Source organism: Microtus oregoni, unplaced genomic scaffold (assembly GCF_018167655.1).
Source record: "Microtus oregoni isolate MIOR12 unplaced genomic scaffold, Mior012 000092F_000, whole genome shotgun sequence".
In the NCBI taxonomy this organism is placed as follows: Eukaryota; Metazoa; Chordata; class Mammalia; order Rodentia; family Cricetidae; genus Microtus; species Microtus oregoni.
The window spans coordinates 584,063-592,830 of NW_024544601.1; the positions used below are offsets into that span (position 1 = coordinate 584,063).

The 8,768-nt window shown below is 42.5% G+C and overlaps 2 pseudogenes; both read left to right on the forward strand.

Moving 5' to 3' along the window:
* Positions 1-5,529: 5,529 nt before the first annotated feature.
* LOC121442550 lies at positions 5,530-7,325 on the forward strand (annotated as a pseudogene).
* Positions 7,326-7,888: 563 nt separating this feature from the next.
* On the forward strand, positions 7,889-8,768 carry LOC121442538 (annotated as a pseudogene).

The following is an 8,768-nucleotide window of genomic DNA, read 5'->3' on the forward strand; positions in this document are numbered from 1 at the left end:
AGACAGAAATCTTTAATAAATAAATTAATTTAAAAAATTCTAGTTATTTTAAACAATAATAAATATACATTTAATTATGTGCACATAAATGAGTGCGCGCACACACACACATGCACGATTTAATTATGTGCACATACATGAGTGCACACACACATGCACGATTTAATTATGTGCACATACATGAGTGCACACACACATGATTTAATTATGTGCACATACATGAGTGCGTGCACACACACACACGATTTAATTATGTGCACATACATGAGTGCACACACACACACACACACGCGTGCGTGCACGTACACAGAATACTTCCAAACTTCTTTTACAAAGCCAGTATAATTCTAAAATCAAACAGGTAAAGACAAAACTAAACACAAAAACTACAGGCCAATATCCCTATAAATTCAAAATGCTTCACTTACATAAAAATGATTATCCATCATGATCAAGCTGGCTTTATCCCTGAAATGCAAGTTAATAAATGTAATAAAAAGTGGGGATAAAGACAAAAATCACATGATTATATCAATATATGGCAGAAAAGCCTTTGATAAAGTCCAACATGCCACTATAATAAAAATCCCGGATAAAGTAGAACTAAAGGGAACATACCTCAACATAATAAAAGCTAAATATGATAAACCCACAGCTAGGATAATCCTAAATAGAGGAAAAACTTGAAGCAATCCCACTGATATTGTGTATGAGACAGGGCTGTCCACTAGCTCCATTTTTTCAACACTGTGATCAAAGCACTAGCTGGAGTAATAAGGCAAGAGAAGGAAATAAAAGGGATACAGATAGGAAGAGACATCAGACTGTCCCTATTTGCTGATGACATAGTACTATATATATGAGCTTCAAAACCTCTACCAGCAAACTTCTAGAAACAAGCAAATGCATCAGTGTGGCAGGATAGAGAGTCAACTTGCACAAATCAATAGCTTTTCTACAAAAACATCCATAGAAAGAGATTATGGACACACTGTCATTCATAATAGCCTCAAAATAAAATATCTAGGAATAAGTCTAACCAAGGAGATTAAAATACCTTTACAATGAAAACGTTAAACCTATGGGGGGGGGGGGAGAGACTAGAAAATGGGAACACACCTCATGCACATGGATTGGTAGAATTAATATTGTGAAAGTGACAATTTTACCAAAAGCCATTTGTAGATTCAATGCAATCTCAACCCAAATCTCTATCTCACTCTTCATAGAAATAGAAAAAATTCTAAAATTCTTATGGAGCTACAGAAGACCTATATAATCAAAACAACCTTAAGCAAAAAGAACAATGCTGCAAGGATTACCATTCTAATTCTTAAATATATTACAGAGCTATAGTAATAAAAACAACATGGTATTGGCAGAAAAACACGTGAATACCAATGAAACAAAATTGAGGACCCAAATATAAGTTCACGTAACTTTATCTATTCAGTATTTGGTAAAGATGCCAAAAATAAGCTGGAGAAAAGAAAACATCTTCAGCTGGGCAGTGGTGGCATACGCCTTTAATCCCAGCACTCGGGAGGCAGAGGCAGGCGGATCTCTGTGAGTTCGAGACCAGCCTGGTCTACAAGAGCTAGTTCCAGGACAGGCTCCAAGCCACAGAGAAACCCTGTCTAAAAAAAAAAAAAAAAAAAAAAAAAAAAAAAAAAAAAAAAAAACCAACAACAACAACCAAAAAAACAACAACAACAAAAAACTTCAACAAGTGGTGCTGGGGAAACTGGATGTCCATATGGGGCAGAGTGAAATTAGACATGTAACATCACACTGCACAGAAACTAACTCCAAATGGATCAAAGACCTAAATGTGAAACCTGAAACACTTTTGGAAGAAAATATAGGCAGTACCCTACATGATATAGGTGTAGGAGAGGACTTTCTGAATAAGGACACAATTTGCCCAAGAAATAAGGCAAACAATAGACAAGTGGTATTTCATTAAAACTAAAAAGTTTCTGTTCAGCTAAAGAAACAACCAACTGAGTGATCAGGAAGTTCACAAAATGGGAGAGAATTTTTGCAAGTTATATATCTGAGAATTACTATCTAGAATATATATAGAACTGCGAGGGGTGCATCCACCCACTGAGACAGTGTGCCTGTTCTAATGGGAGCTCACCAAGGCCAGCTGGACTGGGACTGATGGAGCATGTGATCAAACCAGACTCTCTGGATGTGGCTGACAATGAGGGTGGACTGAGAAGCCAATGATAATGACACTGGATTTTGATTCTACTGCATGTATTGGCGTTTTGGTAACCTAGTCTGTTTGAATGCACACCTTCCTAGACCTGGATGGAGGGGGGAGGGCCTTGGACTTCCCACAAGGCAGGGCACCCTGACTTCTCTTAGGACTGGAGAGCGGGGGGGAGGGGGAGTGGGGGGAGTGGGAAGGAAAAAGGAGGATGGGAGGAGGTGGAAATGTTAAATAAATAAATTAAAAAAATAAAGCAAAACAAAACAACAACAACAAATAAGTTAAGAATTACTCATTCAAGAAATGGTCCTGGGATCCGAATAGATTTTTTTAAATAAGAAAAAGTGACTAAGAAATATCAAAAAAATATTCATCATCCATAGCAATTAGAGAAATGCAAATCAAAACAACTTTGAGAATTCATCTTATCCCAGTCAAAATCGCAAGTTATTGCCCTAGGTCCACCCCCCAACACCAGAGACAGAAGGAAAGTCCCTATTGCTGAAGACACCATGTATGTAAGATAAAGGGCCCAGAGGCTCCTGAGCTAGAGCTGACCTGAATGCCTCTTCCCTGAGGACTAGCTTTTATGGTCCCAGAAGGCATCATGCAAACTTCCAAAGGAGGGAAGCAACCAACAGTCTTACCCAGCTCTGGTGCCTGTGCACCACAATGACCAGCATGGCACAATAACTACAAGGGTTCAATAGTGACATACATTGCTTGATGGTAGTCAACAGCTCTCTAGTTGGACTTAAAATTTGCTCAATAAGACAAGAAGGAAACCATGCCTAGTATTAAAACCTGACCAACAACTCAGGACTAGTGAAGTCCTGGGTCTTGGAACCCAGTCCCAACTGATAGGCTCTGAGATCATGAGATCATAGGAGAGGGGGTGGAAAGATTGTAAGAGCCTGAAGAATGGGGTTTGCTGTGAAATTGTGTTTCCTAGGAATGTCAAAAGCTACACCTATGAAGGCTCACCAACATGGTTGCCTAAACCTGAGTTGAATAAGGACGACACCAAAATAAATGCTAACATGGAAGGGGAAAGGCTCAGGAAGTCTCAGTTCTACATAAAGAACCACAGGCAACTAAGGAATAATGGGGGGGGGGGAGAGAGAGAGAGAGAGAGAGAGAGAGAGAGAGAGAGAGAGAGAGAGAGAGAGAGAGAGAGAGAGAGAGAGAGAGAGAGAGAGAGAGAGACAGAGAGAGAGAGAGAGACAGAGAGAGAGACAGAGAGAGAGACAGAGAGACAGAGAGAGAGACACAGAGAAAGACAGAGAGACAGACAGAGAGAGAGACAGAGAGAGAAGTAGTCTTCCCCAGGGCTGGGCACACCAATTGATTATCTAATACCAAATGGTCAGCCCTGAAAATATATGTACCTGTGATATCACACAGACTGATCAGGTAATATTTGTGTACCAAAGGATGTGTGTGTGTGTGTGTGTGTGTACATATATATGTAAAATCCATTAAAGTAATACAAAGAAAAAGAGGCCATTAAAATCAGGAACAAGATAAGGACGTTTATTCTCTTCTCTTCCATTCAACTTAATACTTGAAGTATTGTCAAGAGCAATGAGACAAATAATGGAGAGAAAGGGGATAGAAATAAGAAGTCAAAATGTCTTTATTTTCAGATGATGATTCCATACATAAACAGCACTAAAAGCAGCAAGGAATGATTGTAGGAGTCAAAGGGTCAACACAGTAAAAGATCACAGCCCACAGAACCAACTAAGCAGGGCTCATAGGGGCTCACAGAGACTGAACTGGCAATCAGGGAGCCTGTATAGGTCTGATCTACATCCTCTGCATAAATGTTATGGCTATATAACCTGGGGTTTCTGTGGTATATCTAACAGTGGGAGTGGGGACTGTGTCTAACTCTTTTGTCTGCTTTTGGGATCCTTTTCCTCTTACTGGGTCACCTCATCCAACCTTAATACGAGGAGATGTGCCTAATTTTATTATAACTTGATATGCCATGTTTGGTTGATATCCCTAGGAGGCCTGTCCTTTTCTGAAGAAAAAAACTAAACATCAAGAAACAAATGAATCTTGACTTGGTACTAAACAGACAGGTCCCAAAAGATGAAATAAAAAATGGCTAAGAAACACTAAAAAAAATGCTCAACATCCTTAGCCATCAAGAAAATGAAAATAAAAGATGATTTCATCTTATACCTGTCAGAACGGCTAAAATCCAAACAACAAATGACCACAAATGTTGCCTGAGATGTGGAAAGGGAGCCTTTGTTTACAGTTGGGGTATCCACTGTGGAAATCCTTCTGTAAGATATTCAAAAAGTTAGAAATACATCTACCACATGATCTAGGTACACCACTCTTGGACATACACCCCAAGAACTCTGAACCCTAATACAGAAATACCTGCTCATTTATATTCACTGCTGCTCAATAGCCAGGAAATGGAAGCAGCCTAGACGTTATCAGCTGAGAAATAGATGATGAACATGTGTTGTATTTCCACAATGGAATATTAATTTTTAAGCAAAATGAAATTAAGAAATGCACAAGGAAATGAATGGAGTTAGAAAGACTCATTATGAGTGAGGTAACACAGACCCAGAAAGACAAATGTCATATGTTTTCTCTCATTTGTGAATTTAGCTTTGATTATGTGGGTTTAATTTGGAATATTCATAGATATTGGGAAATTCACAAGGAACCATGGGGAGGGACTTTTAAGGGAAGGGAGATAAAATGCACAGTTATAAAAGATTAAAGGAAAATTACAGAACAGGAAAGGTTAAATTAGGGTGAGTTATGAGAGGCCAGGATAGATGGGGGAATAAAGGCAGTTATAATACTAAAGACCTTTCAAAAAGTCATATGGAAGCTCATTACCATGAAAGCTTCCTACCTATATCTATAGCTATATCTAGCTTCCTATAGATATAGATAGACACAGATATAGATAGATATGAAGACACACAAACAACAATAAAGAGTTAAAATGGAGTTATCCAGGGCTGCAGAGATGGTTCAGAGAGAGGTTAAGAGCACTGGCGGTTCTTCTAGAGGTCCTGAGTTCAATTCCCAGCAACCAGATGGTGGCTCACAGCCATCTATGAGATCATCGGTGCCTTCTGGTGTGCAGGCATACATGGAGGTAGAATACTATGGACATAATAAATAAATTTCTTTAAAAATGGAGTTACTCTATAGTACAGCAGCAATGCTCCTACTAGATACCACAGTCTAACAAAATCCCTGTGTCAGGAATGGATTACCGCTTTAGGAATTGCTTCTCAGTGAGGTACCATAGAACCTCAAACATGGCAACACTCTTGACTATCCTACAGAACTTGAAGGTAACACTTTATTTCAGAAGACAGCATACACTTGAGTATAATGGGTAAATGTACAATGATAAATCAAGTACTAACTGACCTGGAAGCTCCATCCTATCTTCACAGTGCTGACAAGTTCCATGCATGCTAACAGAAGAGAAAAAGAATCATCTGTATTACCAAGCTAGGAAACTTGCAAGCTGTGATAACAGTTGGCCTGGCAAGACATGCTCATGGTTGCAATAATGGCACAAACATCATGGAAATAACTAGCCACTTTCTGATTGGATTTAATTTCAATTCCTCAAGATTAACCCCTTTTCTGTCACCATTTTTAGGCCAAGAACCTATGGCTAGGTAGGTCCTAACCTCTAGTGGGCAACTTATTACTATTATTGCTCAGCTTAGTGGACTTAGTTTGACATCAATTCCTAATGAGTTACTGTTATGGCTGGCATGGACCATCACCATCATCCTGAGTTGTTGCTGTGTCTCCACTATCACCACCACTGAGCCAAGCCTAGCAGTGGCAATATGAAGTCAACCTGATTGTCTACCAGAAAGTCAACAATTACTCAATGCTGCCATTTTACTTTAGGGTTTTGGCAAACTATTTTCTACTTCCTTATGAGGAAGTGGTGAAACGCACCTACAACTTGTAATGATTGTTCTGTCTCTTTAAGAGACAAGCCATGCCCACTCCCTCCCCCATCCACTGAGGCAGGCAGGTCTTCCTTCCTGCTTGCAGCCTTAGTCTCTCTCTTTTCCGGCTTCCTCTCAGAGAGGCAGTTTTGGTCTCTCCTCTCCTCTCTCTCTGTCTCTCTGTCTCCCTGTCTGTCTCTCTCTGCTCTTCTCCCCTTCTCCCCACCCTTCCATAACCACTAAATAAATATCCAACCTCACTCTACATGGTGTGCCTATCCGTCTGTCTCTCGCCTGCTGCCACATGGCTCACTGCTGGGGACCAGCCACCTTTGGAGACCTGCAGCATGGGCTCATGTACCATCCCTGTCTAGGCCTGGCTTTTCTCAGGACCTGCTGCCTGCTACCACATGGCCTTCTGCCACCACTTGTTGTCCTGCAGTGTTTTTGCTGCTTGCCCCTGCTGGGGATCCTGCAACAATTTTTAATAATCCATTATGCAACTCCTCCTGCATCATGTAGGGCCTTCCAGCCATAACAGCAGCAGCTGCTGCTTCCTCAGGGTGGCCCTGCAGGTGGCAGTGCCCCAGGGGCTGACCCACCCCAGGGCTCCCAGGGAGCACAGAGCAGTCCTTTGTCTGAATTGACCCCATGAGCAGCACACGACCCCCAAGTGTTGCTGACCCTCAGCCCTTTGAAGGAATAGAGTCCAGTGCCTCGGTGACTGGCCATGGGGAGCTGGACCCAGGGGCCTTGCTGGACAGGGATTTGGAGTGTAGGAGGAAGCTATGGAAAGTTTCAGGTTCTGAGCATGGTAGTGTCCCCTCCTCCTGCAACAGCAATGACAAGACACCTGGCAGACATCACTGCTTCACAGATGACTCAGGCATTAAGTTATGTGTGTGCAACTGGAGCCACCATGAGGGTGGTCTCAAAGAGTCCAATACACTCAGAGGATGTCCTGGATGGGCCCTTGGACTTCTGTGACAGTTGTCACTGAAGGACTCTGTCTGTCCTCTGAGGAGTAGTCTTGAGAGCCTGGGCTCCCCCATCTGCCTCCACTGTCTTCATGCCTACTGCTAAATGCCATCAATGAACAGGCCTCCCCACACTCACAGTGCAGCAGCTCCCCCAGCTAGACAATGCCCTGCCTGTATCTGAGAGCTTGACAAACAACCAGGGTAGGGGACACCCACAAGAGAAGCATTAAGTGACTTTTAGAAGTGGTACAACTGTTATGCCAAGATCACGGAGTGCCCCCCAAACAAACCAGAAAACTGAGTCCTGTATGTAAAAACAAAGAGCCTTTTTTCTTCCACAAGTTTGCAAACTTGGTCTTTCCATGTGTCCAATGTATTGCAGTGATTGGAGAGCCCTGAGCTTAGAGTTGGGTTTTTATAGTAGCAAAGGTGGGAGTGAGGGATTTCTAAGGTTTAGGAGCCCAGTTGACTGACATTGTCTAGGGGTGTCCTGGTGAAAAGCAATGGGTGTGTGCTGGCTGGTGATCCCATCTACAATGGTTGGGCGCTAGGAATTTCCTTTGGATGTTCTGTTCTGAGTGGTACCTGGGTAATCTCAGTTTGTGGTCTTTATCTAAACCAGTAGTTTACCTCGGGGTAAACTACTGAGACTCAGGCCTCTATTGAGCTTGTCATGACTGGGTCCTATAACAACCACTTTGTCCTCTTTCCCATCTTGCAAGATGGTGGGTGAAAAAGGCGAGAAACCTGATACAAAAGAGAAGAAACTTGCAGCCAAGAAGCCTGGCGGTGATGCCCCTGCCACTGGTGCAGCCAAAAAGGGTGACCCTAAGGCTAAAAAGCTCAAGAAGGGGAAGCTCCATTGCAGCCGAAATCCAGTCCTTGTTAGAGGAATCGGCAGGTACTCCCGATCTGCTATGTATTCCAGAAAGGCCATGTACAAAAGGAAATACAGAGCTGCGAAAACCAAGGTTGAAAAGAAAAAAAAAAGGAAAAGGTCATTGCCACTGTCACAAAACCAGTTGGTGGTGACAAGAATGGTGGTACCCGGTGGTTAAGCTTCAAAAAATGCCCAGGTATTATCCTACCGAAGATGTGCCTTGGAAGCTGCTGAGCCATGGCAAAAAGCCCTTCAGTCAGCATGTGAGACGCCTGCGTGCCAGCATCACTCCTGGGACTGTCCTCATCATCCTTACCGGGCACCACAGGGGCAAGAGAGTGGTTTTCCTGAAGCAACTGGGCAGTGGTTTACTGCTTGTGACAGGGCCTCTTGCCCTCAACAGAGTTCCTTTAAGAAGAACACATCAGAAGTTTGTCATCGCCACCTCTACAAAAGTTGATATCAGCACAGTTAAAATTCCCAAACACCTGACTGATGCTTACTTCAAGAAAAAGCAGCTGTGTAAGCCCAGGCATCAGGAGGGCGAGATCTTTGACACAGAGAAGGAGAAATACGAGATTACGGAGCAGCGCAAGGCTGATCAGAAAACAGTGGACTCGCAGATTCTGCCAAAGATCAAAGCTGTTCCTCAGCTGCAGGGCTACCTGCACTCTCAGTTCTCTCTGACGAACGGGATGTATCCTCACAAACTGGTTTTCTAA